This window comes from Odocoileus virginianus, chromosome 13 (assembly GCF_023699985.2).
Source record: "Odocoileus virginianus isolate 20LAN1187 ecotype Illinois chromosome 13, Ovbor_1.2, whole genome shotgun sequence".
Lineage (NCBI taxonomy): Eukaryota > Metazoa > Chordata > Mammalia > Artiodactyla > Cervidae > Odocoileus > Odocoileus virginianus.
This window is the reverse complement of record NC_069686.1, coordinates 33,135,031-33,157,907: the sequence shown is the minus strand read 5'-3', so window position 1 is coordinate 33,157,907 and position 22,877 is coordinate 33,135,031. Positions and strand designations below refer to the sequence as shown.

Below are 22,877 nucleotides of genomic sequence, written 5' to 3'. Positions count from 1 at the left end.
TACTTACTTATCTTTAGATTATTACTCTATTCAGTGTAATCTTTCTGTCACTCAGGATACTGTATTGAAATTCATCTTATGAGTGTTACAGAGGGTCTGTGGATTGGGACATCCAGCAGGAACTTCTCAGTCTTTCTCTTACAATGTGCTACTGACTATGCCTTCTATGAAATCTCTTTCTCTTGAATCTTATTTAAATTCTCTGAGTTCTTTCCAAGGCTCCTCCATTATTTATTTTGTCTCTCACCTCATGAGCATTAGAATTCATTCTTGACACATTTGTTATCATACATCGTCTGTTGATAATTTCCCATTATCTGTCTCAACATTTGACTAACTCCAGAGCTTCGAAGTCAAATATTTTATTCTTTGCTTTCCATATCTCTTTACTTCCTTCAAAGTCAGCACATGACCTAAAATGGTGCATGATCTCTCCCTTTGCCTCTCTCATACCTCCACACCTCTTAGGATATTGCTTATGTCCATTAATGATACTTGAAAATCTGAAGTCATCTTAAACTCCTCCATATTTTTCACCACACATCAAAATTAATCTCCAAGACCCAAGTATCTATTAAGCATGTCTTCAATTTTTATCAGCTTTCTAGCCTATTTTAATCATCATCGTCCTCATAATAATAGCTAACATTTACTGAGTTCTCACAATGATTCAGTCACTATGCCAAGTGCTTTACCTATTTTAGTTCACTTGATCCAACATCTTTATGATGTAAGTGTTGTAATTAATTCCATTTTTAAAATGAAAAAAGATGAAAGATGATAAGGTCACTGTACCAATTTGCTATCCCAAGTAAATGATGCGGTCAAGGTTTGAGTCAAGTTGTTTTCCCTTTTTTTTTAATTAATTTATTTATGGCTGTGCTGGGTCTTCATCGCTGTGTGTGAGCTTTCTCTAATTGCAGTGAGTGGGGCTACTCTTCATTGCAGTGTGTAGGCTTCTCATTGCCATGGCTTCTCATGGTAGAGCGTGGGCTCTGGGCTTAGTAGTTGTGGTGTGAGGGTTTATACTCTGGGGCATGAGGAATCTTCCCAGACCAGGAATCGAACCCGTGTCCCCTGCATTGGCAGATGGTTTCTTAACCATTGGATCACCAAGGAAGCCTTTAAGTCAAAGTTTGAGTCTAGGCATTCTGATTCCAAAGCATACCTCCTAATCTCCTTACCTGTCTGTATCTTTCCAACATTACCACTTCCCAAACTTTAATCTAAATTTATGTTTAAATTTTGCTATGCATATTTTAAGGCAATACCAGTTAGAGATCTGCATTAATAGTATGTTTTGCACCACTAGCATGCCTCAAGTTTGGTTTCATCTTTTCAAAAGACTCTTATAAATAAACCACTTCAGCTTCTACTTATGATAAAGCCACATCTCACCAACCCAATCCTGCTCCCAGCTGAGCTGTTTGGAGGTGGTCTTGGCCTTGGGAGCTCTTTGGGACTCCCAAAAAGCTAGTTAAAACTAACAAGGTTTTAACTCTCATAGTCTGTGGCCCAGAAAGTGCCATTGTCATACCCTATTCCATGCTGACTTGGAAGAATGCCACTCTCTACCTGAGAAGTGATGGTTTTTAGCAGAGTTTGTATTTTCCTGAAATATTTAGTGCTGAAATTTCAGTCTGTGGGCACATATGACCTCTAGATGCCTGATACACTAAGACAAAATGGTGCTCAGCAAGCAGTATGCTAATTTTCAATAAGTGAGGAACGATAGAACATCTCATATACTTCATACTCAGCTTCCAGAGCAGGTATATGTTTGAATAAAAACTTGGGGATTGGAAGAAAAAAAACTATTTTGAAGTCTTTAAGAGAAAAATAGTAAAAAATGAAATTATAGAATTTAATAGTGCACTGAATAGACTATAGTGGATTCTGATGCTTGATCTTTGACTTTATGGTATGTCTGCCTCAGTGCACTTCATTAAGTACCAGAATCTTGTTGACTCGGCAGTTTCCCCCATGAGCAAATGTTCCGTATGTTCCCAAGCATAAATTTTATCCTTGAACCACAAATGAAAGATCTTAGATATTTTAGATTTTAGATACTAACTCTACTCTCGAAGCCTTTCTTATGCTATGGAGACATTCTCTTTTGAAATGCAGAGATTGATGTTAACACAATTTTGTTCTTGTCTTGGCTAAAAACATGTCTTGTTTCTCTTGTTATATCAAGGCATGTGTTTTACTTTTTATAAGATTGAAGTAGTGCATAAAGTGGCCTTTCATTTTTCAAAAGAGGCTACAGTACTATAGTCCTCCAAGAAATGGAATCGCCCCAACATTTCTCTGAAATAGCTTGTAGTTCCTCCATAGTTGTCTCAGTTTAAGCCTTGTTATGTTGGGAAAAAATTTAAATGCAAGATGGAACTGCCTTTTTACTAACATTTCGGGAACATTTTTATCCTTGCTCTTCACCATTTGTTTTCTATATACATTTATGTTATTCTTGCCTCCTCTTTTTATCTTTTCATCATTTATTCTCTATATATGGTTATTATATCCCTGCCTGCTCCCTTTGTGCAATTCACAGGTTGATCTCACTCTCCCTAGAGAAGAAAGCGCTGAGTATTCAGTCTATATTTCCTACATAAGAAATCTTATTGCAATCAAGTATTTAATCTAGGTGAAAATTAAATTCCCAAAGGATTCTATAATAAATTTTTCAATGAATTAAAAAAAAATTGATCAATGAGAAAAGCTTTTGAAAAGTTTTGCTGCTTTTCCTAATCACTACTATGTCATTTCAATGAGAACATATATCTTAAACAGCCAATATTATGAGAGATAAAGTTTAATGGTAAGAAAACCAGATAAGGACAGACTATACAAAAATAAAAGAAAAGTATCTTATAGTAATTCCTAGAATTATTTTTGATAAACCATTGAATGAACTTTCACCTAGCCTGTCCCTTTTGTTTTTAATCTGTTATATATTTCAAAAGGAGGTGTAGCATGCAAAGCACTTGGTACTGACATTTCATGGGGGAATTTCCCCCAGTAGCTACTAGACACACAGAAAAAGCGAGCTCACTGTTCAGAGAGTTCAAAGACCTAAATTCTGGTCACAGCAAAGCCACCCACCAAGTATTTGAGAGATTTTACCAGGCTGTTTTCTTTGTCTGTGAAGCAGTTTTCCCTCCCTGACATTAAAGTTGTTAGATACTCTGAAAGGCACCTTCCTTGTCTGTGGTTCTGTAGATACTATTGCAAATATAATGTAAAACAAGGGAAGAGGAAATACACACTCCTGCATAACTCTGCTCATGTAGCAAGAAGCATGGTTTCTTGGGGGTTTTGTTCCTTAGTGAGACCTAATCTTGATATCAGTCATTTCCCCTCCTCTTTTGCTAGCTTCCTTCTCTGCTCCGTACATCATGGGGCTGAATGTCTCCATGGATGTAATTCTCTGGAAAGGAAATTGGGTTAACTGTCCCAAAGAGTGAATTCCAATGCTGGTTCCAGGAGTCTAAACCATCTGGAAAGTAAATGAAACAGGGGTTGCAATAGCAGCTCAATCTCCCAATGTGATTATCTTCAGGAAGAGAAGTTAGGGGAAAAATAGAATCAGTGCACATATGTTGTCCCTTCAAGTAGGGACTGACTGAGCAAGTGGGAGTGCATGGAGTAGGTTTATGAACAAGAGAGCAAAATTGGCAGGGTAGGAGCTACATATGTGAACCAACGAGAGGCAAACAGTTTTTCCTCCCCCCGCCCCCAACTTTGTTCAGAAAGTATTTAAGAACGAAGCAAAGGAGCACGTTGATTGAATGATCGTGTGCGGTTCTCAGTCACTTCATTCGTGACCGACTCTTCACCTCCCCATGGACTCTAGCCCGCCAGGCTCCTCTGTCCATGCGATTTTCCAGGCAAGAATACTTGTGGTGGTGCCATTTCCTTCCCCAGGGCATACTCCTGACCCAGGGATTGAACTGGCATGTCCTGTATCACCAGCATTGGTCAACAGATTCTTTACCACTGTGTCACCTAGAAAGACCTTGAACAAATCATAAAGAAGACTAAATTATGAAAAATTTATGGGTCTAATCCAGAGATTGTGTGTGGTAAAGGAGAAATGCTTATTTTTTAAAATGCTTTTCTAAACTGTGAAATTGTAGCTCCTTGTTAATTTATTTGAGGATAATATCTATAATTTCCTTAGCATATAAAAGTATAAATGTATTCATCATAAAGTATTTAATCAAGTGGTGTTAAATCTTGGATATGATTTAAAAGAAAAACACATTGTACTTATATTCAATTTGTTTTTTAGTCCTTTCTTAACAGAATACAGATCTGAATTCTTTTAATAAAGAAATTAATGAACATGTACCATGTTTTAGATATCTTAATAAAATAGATATCAACAACATGCAAAGGCTACTGGACAGATACTGAACCTATTTGGCAGCAATTATAGTCACTATTTCTCTTCACTAAGTGATTGTAGATGAATAGTGATCTACTTTGCTTGAATTCATTACTTCATTTTTAATAAATCATTTGAAAATTATCTTATTACAGGTAAAGTATTTATCATCCAGGATTCTCATTCTTTAATAGTAATAGCTGCTCTTAACTAACATTATATTGAAATTTAGAATAGATATATGTGACATTTTGATATTGCTTGCAGTCACTGAAGCATGATATCTTATGTTACATTTAGCAATAACAATTGAGGCTCTGGGCATTTATGAGATGTTAATGATGAGAAGGGAGGAATTGATATATGGAGATTGCTTTGACTTTAGGTATTCATTGCAATTCAGAAGATGCTTGGTAATAAGGTTCTTCTTCAGATATTTTAGATAAAACAAGAAGTTTAATTTTTTTTTTCTTTTTTTTACTGTGTGAGCATGTGTGTGAAGAGAGACTGAAAGAGAATATAATGTGTTATACAGAAGAGCACATGCAATTTATATACTTCATAGTATTTAAATTTTTCACTAAAAGAAAAAATTAAGAAAAACAATTAAAAGTCAAACTCTAGTTAATAATCATGCTTCAAAATTTAATGGGAAGTATACTGATACTCTGAAATACATTAACATAAGATGGATAGAGAGCCTCACACAGAGAATAAACAGACCAGAATAACAATGCCAAAAAAAAAAAAAAAAAGGCTATAAGAGAGAACTAGGCTTACCATTCAATGAAACATAGCCTAAAGCTCTATAATTAAAAGAGTGCAGTAGTGGATCACAGATAAACAGACAAGGAAATGAAATGATATGTATAGAGATAGATAAGAAAAATAAATGAATGTTTGAGATAACAAAGTGACATCTTAAAATCACTGTCTGGTCATAATAATAATAATTGCTTAGTTATTTTGAAAATATATAATTGGATCCATTCCTCACACCATACTAAAGCATAAGCACCATGTCAATCAGCAATCTAAATTTAAAAAAGAAAACAAAAAAAACCTGAATTCCTCTATAAACTTGGTAGAGAGAAATGACCTATTTTTCATTATAATTCATATACATGAAAGAATATTGCAATACAGTTGAATACATATAAAAAGGCTTTCACATGGGAAAATATAAGTAAAATAAAAATACAACTATCAAACTGATAGAAAATATCAGCAGGTATATCACAGATAAAAGAATCATTATCTCTATAATTAAAGTGTTCTGAAAATTCCAGGGACGCAGAACAAAACAAAGAAGCAAAGAAACAAGATGCCTTCAAAGCAAAAATGGACAAAAAACTAGAACGGATTCATAAATACACACACAGAAAGTTGACTTTTAAGCATATTAAACACATTGAAGAATGTTTGACTTCATTCCTAGTTAGAGAAACACGTGTTAAAGTGACTGAGATATTTTTACCCACCCATCAGACTGGTAAAAAATTGTGAGTTTGGTACCACATTCTGTTTGCAAAACTACGGGAAAACAAAACTGTGAAGCACTGAGATGAGAATGCAGATTGGTACAACTTTTATAGTCCAGAGATTTGTCAGTATGTTATAAAATTGTGTCTGCATTTACCTTTAAATCAGCTATGTTACACCTAGAAATTTACTGAGACCACACCTTGAAATATGTGAAAAATATGCAGTATATTATAGCCTTGGTTGATATAATTAGGAGTTAGATTTTGATAAAGATATAACATTTTTACAAAATCTCGAGTAGTCTCCTCACAAGGTACTTATTGTTACAATAGGAAAACACCGTACATTAGGGAAACCAGGCAGACTCCACCCTATTCAAGTGGTCAACATTAACATTAGTAATAACATAAATCAGCATCATGAGCCTCCTGTTATGGTGCACTATGAATTACAAAACATTTCTTCAGTTGTACTCTTGCCCCCAAATGATGACCTGAGTCCAAAGATGTGGAAAAATCAGACAAAACTCTCTTCTCCCAAAATGATGTGCACATTGTTGCCATTGATAGAAATGACTGTACTCAATGAGAAATAATATAGAGAGAAAAGGAAGCATTTCTTATTTAAAAATGGGTGGGAGAAATACAAAAGAAATTCATGATGTGTAGTCTTTTAATTGATACTTAATTTGACAATGATTAAGCCTTGCCATTGCTATTTGATATTTTTAAATTTTATCTTAGTAGATAATGAAGCTTGGTTTCTGTTTGATTTCTTCACTTGTTTCACACATGAGACTTTGATCTTAATTTTGTTCTCATTCATGGATTTAAAATATTTTTGTAAAAATATATAACATGGTGTTTAAGTTCTGTGATAGGGGAACAACTTATAATTGTTTCCTGAAGCATTTCTTTAGTGTTAGAAATCTATGATATTTAATTTCATGGAGTATTATTGAGTATAACATGTATTTTATAAGTAAATATAGATGGATATATAGATATAAAGTGCCTGATAGTAAAGAAAGCTAGAAATAAATGAAAACACTGTCTAAGCCAAAGTGAAAAAAATGAATTCTCACAAAGCCCACATACTTTACTCCATATAGATAGGCTTTCCACATTGACCCCATTCAAATAAAGTGCAATAACCTGTCTGATTTTCTGCCCCACTATTCATTCTATCCCCACTGTTAAAGATACAACTGTGCTTCTGAAAATAGAATTAATCATCTCTGTAAATGAGGATATGTAAAATATGCCAAGGCTTAGGGCACCCCTGTAGGGTGGTCCATGGTGTGCGCGGCACAGTCATCCACCGGAAGGAATGAGTGATGCAGTCTCCTAACAGTGTTGTACACCTTGGTGAGGGCTATGTCTCACTGGAAGAAAGAGGGCCTCTTTCTGGGCACAAAAGCCTAATTTGCTTTTAAGTCTGTGGTAGCACGATTCCACTGCCTAGAACTCACACATTTTTCTAACCACACAAAGCATAAGCTAGTTGTGGCCCTAATTCTAGTTGAAAAATTTGTTTCACATTTTGCCTGACCCTGTGTATCACTTTCAATTACCACTTTGATCCAAAGATCTAGTTCATATATTATCCTCTAATCCATAAACTGAGCACATTTCCTGTACTTGTGTGTTAATATGTTTGGCCCAATAAAGCAGAAAACTATTTTTTTTTTTAATGAGTGAGTTCTTTTCTTTCTCTAAGCTTTCAGATGTTGAGTTCTTCCAAATCTGAATTCATTCCCTAGTTTTGATCCTTGTTCCTTGATACTAGGTCCCATAAATATTACCAGTTTTCTGTTAGTATCTGTCTTCTGCTTGTTGCTAGGCGCCCCATGGCAATGCTTTCGCCCCTTGCCAGCACTTCTCTTGACACAGAGTTTGGCTTAAACAATATCCATCATGATTCATTCTGCATATAGAGCCCCACTTCACCAATTGAACTTTCTTTTATTATCTATTACTCTATCTTTCCTCAAGAATGTTTTATAATATGTATCTCTGTGTGTGTATTTGATAAGCAAGTGATTATTTTAGATTCAGAGAATTATTTAGCTAGAAAGTCTCATCAGAAGAATACTGAGAAGAAAGGAATCTTTTCTGGGAACATTTCAAACCTTTTCTTGAAACAGTAGCTACAGTACCACAGAGAGCTTTTCACACACTTCAGAATGACTCCATTCTTGCTATGAAAAAATTTTATGTAGGAGGAAAGGGGGATAAATGTATAAAATGTTCTGGGAGTTTAGGTGATTGAGCAGTTGGATGTCCTGGGAGGAAATACGGTTTCATTGAGGAAGTGTGACTTGAGCCCTATGGTGAATAACGTGTGTGAGCACTTCAGGGAAGACAGCAGTCCAAATACAAGGAATTCTAGAGACTGAAAAAGATGAAGGCATGAGAGAGCTATGTTTCTTGAAGGACCTTTAAGATGTTCAATATTGCTGAGGAGTTAAAGGCCATAGTGAGAAGAGAGGGTAATATATGTGACACTAAGCCAGGAAGAGCGTTTATAGCATTTAACACTAGACAGTTAAGAGCCATCAAAATATTTGAATAAATAAATGCTTAGATTTGCATTCTGGTCTGCTATGAGAGGGATACACTTTGAGAGCCAAAATGTCCCCTAAATGCACTGTATTGATTCCATGCAATAACTTAGAGAAGGGTTGATGATCATCTATGTAGACATAGTAGCAGCAAAGAATAAGAAAGATGCTGAAGGAGGACTCATCGGGATTGATGACTCATGATGTCAGCATCATCATCATAATGTCAAAATCAGAGTCCCTGCCTGCCAACCTGTGTGGTGGTTTTATTATCTCAGAGAAGTGAAAACCATAAGGCTCAGAGTGGTCAGTTGACTTGAATGAGGCCATAAATGAGGGTGGAAGTAAAACTTGTTTGAGATTCCATGCACATTGAAATCAGTGTTATTTTTACTAGCAAATGTGAAAGTTTAAGCTTATAAAAGACAACACTGAGTGATTTTGTTGCAAAGTCACTTTAATTATAGTTACCACATTTGAGAAACACATTTTAGACAACTCATTGTTAAGTACTTTCAGTAACATGAAAGAATTATATTCAGAGGTCACAGAAAGAGAACAAGCTTCTAAATTCATGTTCCAAAACAACAAAGGCCATAAGACCTACTTGAATGGTATTCTTTTGCTTTTAGATATAGAGTTGAATTATAGTTCATTTCCAAAATTAAAGAGAGTTCTACATAATACAAAGAATATAAAACTTTCTTGTACAATACTTATTTTTATGTACTGGAAAAAAGAGATTGTGTAGCAACTATTAACATTCAAGTAACACCGGTAGGAGTATATGGTTGCCACTTATTTGGTAGAAATAAATCTAATATAAGTTTTATTTTTTAACATAAACCAGATGTCAACTTAGTGTACCCAATCTGTTAAAGTCAAGATAAGTTAGCTTCAACCCTAAAGAACAGTCTTTCCAAGATTGATTCAGTTCCCTGGGGGATTTACTCCTTTGTGACTGCTTTCTCTTCCTCACAATCCAATCCAGATACTATACCTGGCTTCTTTCTTAAATGAGAGACAAATTTATGTAATCACCAATGTAGTGCAATTATGCATTGGACAGATTTAATGGATGATAGAGAGGGAAATGGGGTTGCATTATAACATTGTAGTCAAATGTAGACATAGTGTTAGTTGCTCAGTCCAGTACAATTCTTTGCAACCCCATGGACTGTAACCCACCAGGCTCCTCTCATGGGATTTTCCAGTCAAGAGCACTGGAGTGGGTAGCTGTTTCCTTCTCTGGGGGATCTTCCTGACCCAAGGATCAAGCTCAGGTCTCCTGCGTTGCAAGTGGATTCTTTGCCACCTGAGTCACTAGGGAAGCCCTACTTAAGACATAAAGTGAAAGTGAGCCACTCAGTCGTGTCCGACTCTTTGCAACCCCATGGATGGTAGCCTACCAGGCTCCGCCATCCATGGGATTTTCTAGGCAAGAATACTGGAGTGGGCTGCCATTTCCTTCTCCACTTAAGACATAACTCACCTTTAAAATCTCTTGCAGTTATCACCTCCTGAGGAAAGTCCACAGGTCACTTTAGCCTCTCATCATTTTACTTGCTCATTTCCTCTCCCAGTTCCTGTTTACTCTCTGCTTTAATCTTTCTCACTTCAAGTGCCCACCTCCCTGGAGCAAAGTAAAGTTTTCCCTTATCTCATTCAAAGCAGTTACTGTTTTCCTTTGTTTCCTTGGAAGGTACACCTTAGGCTCCTTTTCTGCTTCCACAAGTGCCTTATCTAAGAAGTCTACCTAACTGAAGGCAGTTTCTTCCCTAAATGAGAAAGGGCCTTATCTTATCAAGAAAGAGGTAAAATAGCAGATATTTTGGGAATATAATCTCTTTACAATCTTGTATTTAACTCTCCATATCCCCTGGCAGAGGGCCCTGCAACTGACTCTGGAATTCTTGCCTGAAGAAGCCCATGAACAGAGAAGTTTGGCAGGTCATGGTCCATAGGGTCACAAAGAATAGGACATGACTGAAGCAACTTAGCATGCACACATGCATTCTGCTACTGCTGCTAAGTCTCTTCAGTCATGCCTGACTCTGTGTGACCCCATAGATGGCCACCCACCAGGCTCTGCCGTCCCTGGGATTCTCAAGGCAAGAACACTGGAGTGGGTTGCCATTTCCTTTTCCAATGCATGAAAGTGAAAAGTGAAAGTGGAGTCGCTCAGTCATGTCCAACTCTTCGCGACCCCATGGACTGCAGCCTACCAGGCTCCTCCGTCCATGGGATTCTCCAGGCAAGAGTCCTGGAGTGGGTTGCCATTGCCTTCTCCGCACATGCACTCTGAATATATGTTAAATAAGCAGGGTGACCTTCTACAGCCTTGAGGTATTCCTTTTCCAGTTTTGAACCAGTCTGTTCTGGTTCTAACTGCTGCCTCTTGTCCTGCATACAGATTTCTCAGGAGATGGGTAATGTGGTCTGGTATTCCCATCTCTTTAAAAATTTTCCAGTTTATTGTGATCCACACAGTCAAGGCTTTATCGTAGTCAATGAAGCAGGAATAGATAGTTTTTTGGAATTCTCTTGCTGTCGTCCATGGGGCTGCAAAGAGTCAGACAGGACTTAAGGACTGAACAAAGTAACAACAACAAGAATTTGCCATCTACCTATGCTGCTGCTGGAGAAGACTCTTGAGAGTCCCTTGGGACTGCAAGGAGATCCAACCAGTCCATCCTAAAGGAGTTCAGTCCTGGGTGTTCACTGGAAGGACTGATGCTGAAGCTGAAACTCCAATACTTTGGCCACCTCATGCGAAGAGTTGACTCATTGGAAAAGACCCTGATGCTGGGAGGGATTGGGGGCAGGAGGAGAAGGGGATGACAGAGGATGAGATGGCTGGATGGCATCACCGACTCGATGGGCATGAGTTTGAGTAAACTCCAGGAATTTGTGATGGACAGGGAGGCCTAGCGTGCTGCGATTTATGGGGTCGCAAAGAGTCGGACACGACTGAGCAACTGAACTGAACTGAACTGATGCCGCTGCAGTTGCTGGCTTTTGACACTCCTTAAGGGGAATTCAGAATGGAAAGTGAGGCATTCAGTGTTCCAGGGAAACTATTGAAACAGGTCTTTAGATGGTTAGGTATTTTCAGTACCTGAATTCATGATCCCAATCCTTGTATCTCCTCATATCTAAAAAAGCATTAATTCCCTTCATGGTGACATCAGCTCCTCATGAGGAGCAGAAAACCTTTTGTAAAATAAGTGCTTGATTGCATTGAACTCCTCCTTCACAATATCTTACATATTTACCTTCCTGCACTACCCCTATGGAGCAGCCTCTCAGAGCTATCTGAGGTGCTGTCTCCCAGGCTGCAGTCCTCCTTTTGCCCCCAATCAAACTTACCTTGCAACTCTCAAGTTGTGCATCTTTTTAGTTGAGAGTTGTCATTCAGTTGCTCAGTCATGTCCAACTCTTTACAACCCCATGGACTGCAGCATGCCAGGCTTCCCTGTCATTCACCATCTTCTGGAGCTTGCTCAAACTCATAACCATTGAGTCAGTGATGCCATCCACCCATCTTGTCCTCTGTCATCCCCATGTCCTTCTGCCTTCAATCTTTCCCAGCATCAGTGTCTTTTCAAATGAGTCAGCTCTTTGCATCAGGTAGCCAAAGTATTGGAACTTTAGCTTCAGCATCAGTCTCTCCAAAGAATATTCAGGATTGATTTCCTTTAGAATTGACTGGATTGATCTTCTTGTAGTCCAAGGGGCCCTCAGGAGTCTTCTCCAACACCACAATTCAAAAGCATCAAGTCTTCGGCACTCAGCCTTGTTTATGGTCCATCTCTCACATCCATACGTGACTACTGGAAAAACCATAGCATTGATTATACAGACCATTGTCAGTAAAGTGATGTCTCTGTTTTTTAATATGCTTTCTAGGTTTGTCATAGCTTTTCTTCCAAGGAGCAAGCATCTTTTCATTTCATGACTGCAGTCACCATATGTAATGATTTTGGAGCCTGAGAAAATAGTCTGTCACTGTTACCATTGTTTCCATACCTATTTGCCATGAAGTTATGGGACTAGATGCCATGATCTTAGTTTTTTGAATCTTGAGTTTTAAGTCAGCTTTTTCACTCTCCTCTTTCACTTTCATCAAGAAGCTCTTTAGTTCCTCTTCATTTTCTGCCGTAAGTGTGGTGTTATCTGCATATCTGAGGTTGTTGATATATCTCCTGGCAATCTTGATTCCAGCTTTTGCTTGATCCAACCTAGCGTTTCTCATGATGTACTCTAAATAGAAGTTAATTAAGCAAGGTGACAATATACAGCCTTGATGTACTACTTTCCTAATTTGGAAGCAGTCCGTTGTTCCATGTCCTGTTCTCACTGTTACTTCTTGACCTCCATACATGTTTCTCAGGAGGTAGGTCAGGTGGTCTGGTATTCCCATCTCTTGAAGAATTTTCCACAGTTTATTGTGATCTATACAATCAGAGGCTTTAGCATAGTCAATGAAGCAGATGTTTTTCTGGAATTCTCTTGCTTTTTCTATGATCCAGTGGATCAACGGCAATTTGTTTCTCTAACTTTTCTAAATCCAGATTGTAAATAAGGAATTTCTCAGTTCAGGTACTGTGAAACCTAGCTTGAAGGATTTTGAGCATTACCTTGCTAACATGTAGCCAACAATAGTGTTGCCAAAATCTTGGCTCTATGTGCATCTGTGCCAAACAGAAATATGGAAATAGAGCCATGGAGAAGAAGGAAAGAGTGGCTTTATTACTTTGCTAGGTGAAGGCACAGTATGCTTGTGCCTCAGGAAATGTGTACCTTCCTTGGTGAGGTTATATAGTCAGGCAGGGATATGGGATAAGGTTCAAGGGAGTAACATTCTCGCGTGGTTTTTTTCTTCTGGAAATTTTCCAAACTGGGGTTCTGTGCAGGGTCTTAGCAGTTAGGTCTTCTAATCTTGATGAGCCTCTCTCATCCACTTAATCTAGCTTCAGATGGTTTTGTAGTTGCTCCTCCTTTCACTAGTAACTGTTCTGCTATTTGGAAGTCACTGAAGGTCATGGAGACTGAAGTCTTGCCTATGAGATGGTGAACAAAAAGCCCTCCATGCTCAAGAGACCCAGAGTAGTGTGTACATATAGCAATACTACTCCCTCAATTCTTCCCCCTCTCTTCTTCCCTGCATCTTCTTCCTTCTTTGTCCATTATTCTGTTCTCTATGTCTGTACTTCTATTCCTGCCCTGAAAATAGGTTCATCAGTACAATTTTTCTAGGATCCATGTATATGCATTAATACATGATATTTGTTTTTCTCTTTCTAATTTAATGTAACTTAACTTATGTAACTTAATGTCAGATTTCCAGGGTTTGAAACCCATGTCTGTCCCTTAGAATCAAGTTATTTAACTGATGTTCAGGTTGTCATTATCAAATTGGAGTAATTTGGAATCTTATAAGGATTAAAGTTATAATTATTATAAGAATAATTATATTATTATATATCATATTATTATGTAACATATAATTCTTAATTATTTTTATGAGTACTATGAAGAGTCCATAGAAGACCACAGAATAACCACCACCTTAACAGACAGTTCTAGAAGTCTAGGAAAGGGAAGCAAAGATAGATATTTATAGAGATTGGGAGTCTGAGCTTAAGTGGCTTAAGACAGGTCTTTTAATGCAGGAATCTTATTGTGACTGGTTAGTGTCCACTAAAAAGATGCACAAGCTGAGAGTTAATTTTTATTTGGGGGCAAAATGAGAACTGCAGCCTGGGAGACAGCATCTCAGACAGCTCTGAGAAGGGAAGGTCAATAGATAAAGTTTTAGTGAAGGGGGAGTTCAATACATTAAGCATGTGTTTTGCAAATGGTTTTTTGTTAGTGTGAGGATCTGATGTCACATGAAGCGATTTAGTGCTTCTCTAGATATGAGGAGATGCAAGGATTGAGGTCATAAAATCTGATCCTAAGAACACCCAACTATCTAAAGACCTGTCCCATGGGATTCCCTGGAGCAGAGTGCCTCACTCCACCCTGAACTCCCGCAGGAGCTGCTGAAGGTCAACAGCTGTAACAGCAGGGGTTCAATCTCCATAGAGGCAGATGGCAAATGTCATTGTTGTGCAGTCATTGGCAATGTTCTTGGTAAGTGCCAATTTGTAGTTGACATCAGCATGTGATGTAGTCGTTTAATACTGGTGGCTATATTGAGGGGAAAGTTTTGAGGTCAATGGATAAGCAAGCAGTCTTTCTATGTTATGATATATATTGTTCTGAGACAACAAAACAACCTAGTCTCCTTAATAAGGGAACTTTCTGACTAATTAATTGTGTGAATACATTTATTTTCTGGAATTTTTTTGAAGAATGAAACCATTTATAAGTTCATAGCCTTCTCTTAGTTCTGATATTTAACCTGTGTCATTGCAGATTTCACTTCGTTGTCAAGGTCAAATGAGATGATCCATCGAAAACTTGTGGTACAATGTCTGCTATGTAATTAAGTGTTCAATAAATGTTTGCTGTTTAGCACTTCTTTCTTATCATGATGCTTTTTCTTTTTCTTTTTTTTTTTTAAATCAGGGTTTGACTACAGGAGGAGATGGCCTAGCCCTAGATGAGGAATACAAGTTTTGATAATCAGATTCTCTATAGGGTGAAGTAAGTCAGTTCAGTTCAGTCGCTTAGTCGTGTCCGACTCTTTGCAACCCCATGAATCGCAGCACACCAAGCCTCCCTGTCCATCACCAACTCCCAGAGTTTACTCAAACTCATGTCCATCGAGTCGATGATGCCATCCAGCCATCTCATCCTCTGTCGTCCCCTTCTCCTCCTGCCCCCAATCCCTCCCGGCATCAGGGTCTTTTCCAGTGAGTCAGATCATCACATGAGGTAGCCAAAGTATTGGAGTTTCAGTTTCAGCATCAGTCCTTCCAATGAACACCCAGGACTGATCTCCTTTAGGATGGACTGGTTGGATCTCCTTGCAGTCCAAGGGACTCTCAAGAGTCTTCTCCAACACCACAGTTCAAAAGCATCAATTTTTCGGTACTCAGCTTTCTTTACAGCCCAACTCTCACATCCATACATGACTACTGGAAAAACCAGAGCCTTGACTAGGCAGACCTTTGTTTGCAAAGTAATGTCTCTGCTTTTTAATATGCTATCTAGGTTGGTCATGACGTTCCTTCCAGGAAGTAAGCGTCTTTTAATTTCATGGCTGCAATCACCATCTGCAGTGATTTTGGAGCCCAGAAAAATAAAGTCTGATACTGTTTCCACTGTTTCCCCATCTATTTGCCATGAAGTGATGGGACTAGATGCCATGATCTTAGTTTTCTGAATGTTGAGCTTTAAGCCAACTTTTTCACTCTCCTCTTTCATTTTCATCAAGAGGCTTTTTAGTTCCTCTTCACTTTCTACCATAAGGGTGGTGTCATCTGCATATCTGAGGTTATTGATATTTCTCCCGGCAATCTTGATTCCAGCTTGTGTTTCTTCCAGTCCAGCATTTCTCATGATGTACTCTGCATATAAGTTAAATAAGCAGGGTGACAATATGAAGTAAGCAGTAGGGAGCTATTCCAGCTTTAGTAATAGGAGGGAACACAAGTTAACAGACTTAACTCATGGATATTGAAGAGCAGGCAACAAGCAGAGATCTCAGCAGAAATTCACCTTTAGAGATCTTTTAGCAGAAAATCATAAGCAGAGATTAAGGTAAGGAAACAGGAAGATTAAATAGCATACAGCCACAGCCAGCCACAGAAATTTCATATTATAACAGTAAGTGACTTTAAAGAACTAAAAGGGAAAGAGGCAGGACTCTTTTACTCCACACTGCTACACTGGACAAAGAAGTAAAGCAGTTTTCAAGCCAGGATGGTCTAGGCACCAAACCTATTGAAACTGCATTGTAAGTAAAGAATAAAACAGATGCTTGGCACAGAAACTAAGAATAAAAGATGAGTTAACATGGCTGTGATCAGAATCCTATCAGCAGTAAGGCTGAGCCAAGTAATTATAAGACCTTACTTAAAGTATCTCATATATGTGTGTGTTAGTCACTCAGTCATATCCAATTCTTTGTGATTCCACGGAGTGTAGCCTGCCAGGCTCCTCTATCCTTGGAGTTCTCCAGGCAAGAATACTGGAGTGGGTTATGACCCAGGGATCAAACCTGGGTCTCTTGCACTGCAGGCAGAGTTTTTACCATCTGAGCCACCAGGGAAGCCCATCTCATATATAGTGCTTTATAATATAAGAATATAATAAAAATTACATTCATATAAATCCTTAATGATTTCATTCATTTCCTCAAAACCCCCAGAATATAGATATTTCAAGCAGTTTTACTCAAATTAAGTGATGACAAAACTGAAACTTCAAGAGTTTGCTTACAGATCCTGAATGGCAAAATGAAGATGTAAACATAGAATTTCCAGACACAAAGCCTTCTCAAATATATCAAAATAAAATGATGCCACTTATGTTCAAGAGGAATGTGTTATAATAGAATGACTTGTAGACCAATTTTCTTACATTCTTTCCCTTCCCTAACCCTAACTCATTTATTTGTCCTGGCTCCACAAGCTTGAAAACCAAAACCAACTGAAAATATAAAAAAGATGTAGAAAACTTGACATTTCTATACCTCTACTACAGATTATAATAGTATAGAATTATGATTGGGAAATTGATCTGGTGATTAATACAATAGCCTGTCTCGTCAAGTTTTCATACATCAACATCTTATTAAATATATTTTGTGACTTGCAGAATACTACCTTCTGAAAGGGATTTCCTGGCGGCTCAGACAGTAAAGCATCTGCCTGCAATGCGGGAGACCCGGATTCCATCCCCGGGTTGGGGGGTGGGGAGATCCCCCGGAGGAGGAAATGGCAAACCACTCCAGTACTCTTGCCTAGAAAATTCCATGGATGGAGGAGCCTGGTAGGCTACAGTCCAGGGGGTCGCAAAGAGCCGGACACAACTGAGTGACTTTTCACTTTTTCACTTTCACCTTTTGAAAAGACAGAAGCAAATAAGATTAACCTCCTCTTTTAAAAAAAACCCCTACTCTACTGTATTAGTTGTGTTTATTGTGAAAGAGTATAATGAGGAAAGTGAGGCATATATGAAGTGCACGACTACAGAAGGGGGCTGAGTAGTCTTCTCTGGGATTAGGGAAGTAGAGAGAAAGAAGCTCCCTGTTCCTCCTTTTTCCTGCATAGCACTCCCCACCCAGGGTCCTCATGGCATGTTTCAAACAGAAACCACCAAGCAGAGGAGTCCTGGGAAAAAGTCCTGCTCAGTAACCCTCCTGTTATGCCCACCCCAATACATCAAAGAAAACAGGAGCAAGGAATGTTTATGACAGCAAATAGGCCAAGGATGAATACAAGATCTGTTCATGCTGCGTGCTAAGTCACTTCAGTCATGTCCGGTTCTTTTCCACCCTATGGACCGTAGCCTTCCAGGCACCTCTGTCCAGGGGATTCTCCAGGCAAGAATACTGAAGTGGTTTGCAAAGCCCTCCTTCAAGGGACCTTCCCAACCCTGGGGTCACACCTGTGTCTCTTCTGTCTCCTGCATCAGCAGGCAGGTTCTTTACCACTAGCACCACCTGGGGAGCCCAAGTATACCTGAATTTATAACAAAGGTGTTTGTGGCAAGTGTTTATCAACTTCCCTGGTGGTTCATATGGTAAAGAATCTGCCTGCAATGCCAGAGACCTGAGTTTGATCCCTAGATTGGAAAGATCCCCTGGAGAAGGGAATGGCTACCCACTCCAGTATTCTGCCTGGAGAATTCCATGGACAGAGGAGTCTAGATGGCTGCATTCCACGGGATCACAAAGAGTCAGATACAATTGAGTGACTAACACTTTGTAAAAAGAAATTTTTTTTAATTAGTCAAGTAATTATGACTTATAGGAACTTAACTTTTGGAAGGTATAACACAATGTATATAGAAACATATAAAAGACCTTGCAAAATTAAGCGCTTCATTTTACTTGAGGCTCCAAGCTTTCAGTTATGAAAGAATCTCTTTCCTGTTGCCCAGGCTTTTGTTGCATGTATGCATTGAAAATGATGAAATTTCTTTCTGTGAATATAAATGTTAAGGAATTGGGAAACATTGAAACCACCCATAATTCTGAAAGGTTCAATACAATTCCTACAGCTCTTAAAAATAAGAAGTAGTGCTTGCTTCGGCAGCACATATACTAAAATTGGAACGATACAGAGAAGATTAGCATGGCCCCTGCGCAAGGATGACATGCAAATTCGTGAAGTGTTCCATATTTTTAATTCATTTGAATCAGTTCTAATGAGATGGATGAAACTGGAGCCCATTATACAGAGCGAAGCAAGCCAGAAAGATAAAGACCATTACAGTATACTAACACATATATATGGAATTTAGAAAGATGGTAACGATAACCCTATATGCAAAACAGAAAAAGAGACTCAGATGTACAGAACAGACTTGTGGACTCTGTGGGAGAAGGCGAGGGTGGGATGTTTCAAGAGAACAGCATCTAAACATGTATATTATCTAGGGTGAAACAGATCAGCAGCCCAGGTGGGATGCATGAGACAAGTGCTCGGGCCTGGTGCACTGGGAAGACCCAGAGGGATCGGGTGGAGAGGGAGGTGGGAGGGGGGACCGGGATGGGGAATACATGTAAATCCATGGCTAATTCATTTCAATGTATGACAAAAACCACTGCAATGTTGTAAAGTAATTAGCCTCCAACTAATAAAAATAAATGGAAAAAATAAATAAATAAAAATAAAAATAAGAAGTATACAGAGGACTTGTACTGTAAGTCTTCATTTTAAATTACTGTTATTAATTTGCCACTTACAGGTAGCCACTGACTCACTGAGCCACATTTCAGCAAGTCATGCAAACTACAGTGCTGACAGCCTTTGTCTGGAGTCCTAAATGGATTGTGTCGAACTAAACCACTGTGTAATTATGGATCCTTTGTGATTTCACATTCTCGTCTTAGAGTCAATTTTTCTTTCTTTCATATGGTGTGTTGTGTTCGTCGCTTATCTGAAAACATCAATATAGCTTTGAAAAGGATAAAATCAAATTGTAACAATCTATGTTTCCCTAATGTGGACATAGCCAAGGGGAAAGATGGTAAATAGGAACACTGTCTCACTGTATTTCCATGTTCCACATGGAGGAAATGTGATTCTATCACCATATTCTCTCCAAAGAAGAGCAGTTGCATTTATTTCTCCTACATTTATAAGTCAACAGCTGATGCACAGAAAACTGGATAAGCATTAGTATATATCCAGATGACAGAGGAGATTGTAAATGAAGTAGAAAGACTTTCTGACTCCAGTATTTATAATGAAAGCAAATAGTGACTTATTTTAGTTCAGATAAACATAGAAAAAGATACTAACCTTATATATCCTATTTTAAAATATTGATGTAAGCAAAATGTTGATGTATATATGTATGTCATATCAGTGGTTCTGTTAAATAAATTTGGGTAACTGATCTCAGTTTTGGCTGCACATTCAAATCCCCAGGAGAGATTTCTTTTTAATCTTATTACCCATAGCCACACCCCAGACACCTAAATCAGAATCTCTTTGGCTAAAACTCACATACCAGTATTTTTTCATGCTTATGGGATGATTCTGATGTGCAGCCAAGATTTAGAGTGACAGATAATTACGGAATTAAAAGGAAATAAACTTTGATTTTCTTTCAAGTATTATAGATTTAGAATGTCAAAATATAGTGCAAATATGAAATTCGGCTAGGATAAATCTTATGAGCTTGTTGAAATACCAGATTTCAGGAGCTCAATTTGAGTATTGGGTATCAAGTATCTTTCAAATTGATTAAAATTGCTGTTGCAGTCTGACACATTTGCTCTCAAACTTAATTACATATACATTATGCTCTCACAATTGCGTCAAAATTTCCACTTCTATTTAGATGTTTACATAAAAGAAAAATAATGTCTTCAAAAGACAGATTGCTAAGAGTATTTGATCCATATGTACATAATTTCAGTGATAGTTGACTTTCTATACTTAGTTTTAATAAAATGATCCTAGGGAATCTACTTCTCTTTTTATAAACATATATATTTATAAATATATAAATTATTTTTTTAAATGCATAGAAATTTTTTTCTAATTTTACACACCAACAATATCATTTAAGACATTTGATCTAGTATATATATTATGGAGCCGTATTCATTACCATTACTAATATTATTAAATCATAAATCATCTTATTAGCAATATCATTTATTACTTTATTATGCATGGTATTGAAGTAGCTCTGTGACTTCAGATTTGTATCCTGTGAAATAAATATTTGAATTAGTCAACTTGGAAAAGTGAAAGTGAAAGTGTTAGTTGCTCTGATATGTCTGACTCTTTGTGACCCCATGGACTGTAGCCTGCCAGGCTTCTCAGTCCAGTCAACTTTGAAAGTCCTTTCCAATTCCACCTTTTGGAGATTCTGAGCTTTACTCTGCTGTGTGGCATGCGTGCTCAGTCCTGTCTGACCCTTTGCAATCCCAAGGACTGTAGCACACCAGGTTCCTCTGTCCTGGGAATTCTCCAGGCAAGAATACTGAAGTGGGTTGCCATTCCCCCCTGCAGGGGATCTTCCCTACCCAGGAACTGAACTGGTATTTCCTGTGGCTCCTGCATTAGCAGGCAGATTCTTAACCACTGGGACCACCGGGGAAGCCCACTCTGCTGTGTAGATCAAGCAATGTCTACCACGCATTTCAGAGTACATCATTCAGTTGCCCAGTCACATCCGACTATCTGCGACCACATGGACTGCAGCGCGTCAGACGTCCCTGTCCTTCACCATCTCCAGCAGCTGGCTCAAATTCATGTCCAATGAGTCAGTGATGCCATCCGAGCATCTCACCCTCTATCGTCCCCTTCTCCTCCTGCCTTCAATCTTTCCCAGCATCAGGAGCTTAAGGAATATTGTCTACATGACAACTGTAACTAACCATCAACTATGAAACTCATCCTGAGTAAGACATGAAAGGTAAAAAGCACACACTTAAAAGATCATTAGAGAAGTCGAAACTACAGAGTTATTTTAAGTACCTTCCCCCAATCCCATTATATACGTTCCTTGTTGTATTTTCTTTGTTTTTAATTTTTTTCTGGAAAAATCACTGAGTTAAAAACTCTTCCAGCTTTGATACTAAAAGCATTTTTAAGAAAACTAAAAAAATCAAACAACACTTTAAGTATTTTTCTATGGCTAAAGAAAAAAATTACTGTATTTACCTGTTTTAAGTGTACACTTTTTAACTTTCATGTGTCTCACTCAGGATGAGTTTTATAGTTGGTGGTTAGTTACAGTTGTCATATAGGCAATGTTCCTTAAGCTTGTGTGAATGTGGTAATGCTGTTCACATAATCAAGCTTCAACTAAGTTATGTGCACTATTTATATTCTGTGTGTGGAGTTTGTCATTCAATATTTCTTTAGAAAGATTGCAATATGATTCGTTATTGAAACAAAATGTTACAGTGTGAAAAGAAAGGAAGGAAACAGTGGCAACAATTGAATTTTATAAGATGAAGCCAATGTTTAGCATTGGAGCAATGACTAGTTTCTCTTGCTTATCAACAGCTGACGATAGCCTTATTATCAACTGCTTATTATGTCAACTCAGGGCTAGCAGTGTCCACATTGCCAGGAGTCTTACTAGGAATTCAGAACCTTATTCCCATACCAGATCTACTGAATCAGAATCTGAATTTTGTCAAGATTTCCTTTGCCACTAAAAGTTTGTAAGTACAGTTTTATAGTACCAAGCAGGATACTCGCAAGATGAAATTGTTTTGTGTTAATATTTTGTTACTGAGATACATGCTAAATGTATGTCTCTCATTTGTTAAGCAATACAACCCAAAACTAGAGAAATCCCTTTAGAATAGATGAAAGAAATTTCAAAGCAATAAGAAACTAGTGTGACTGATGTATAAGTAAGCTTAAAATATTGATAGCAATCTATGTCAAAATAAATTTGAGAGCTTTTTCTATAGGCTTTAGGTATTGAATAGATCCTATTCAAGATAACAAAGCATTTTATTATGGTTTGACAACATTTTTCTTTCCTAGTGGTGCATAAAATAATGATGTATTTTACCCTAGGTGGCAAGAGGTTTGAAGAATTATAGGCAATAATTCCAGTTCAACGTATCATAAATCTTTTAAAAATTATAAAAATAAAAAACTCTTGTTCATATATATTTGTATACTTGAGTAACTGGATAAACAGACATAGAAAATGATTAACTTGTATAATAAGAATTATCCTATGAACTATTTTATTAAGCAAAGTTTCTTTTGCAAAATAACTGTTTACATAGGAGAAAAAGGATGAATTAATAAAATATTAACCACATTTTATTTT

General features: G+C 37.7%; 1 protein-coding gene and 1 non-coding gene across 6 annotated transcripts in view; both read left to right on the top strand.

The window, feature by feature from the left end:
- GALNT13 (polypeptide N-acetylgalactosaminyltransferase 13) overlaps positions 1–22,877 on the top strand; it is a 600,481-nt gene that overhangs the window by 362,760 nt on the left and 214,844 nt on the right. The window lies entirely within an intron of this gene.
- LOC139038126 (U6 spliceosomal RNA) lies at positions 18,637–18,743 on the top strand. Its single transcript, XR_011491069.1, has one exon. It is a non-coding gene; the product is annotated as a U6 spliceosomal RNA (small nuclear RNA).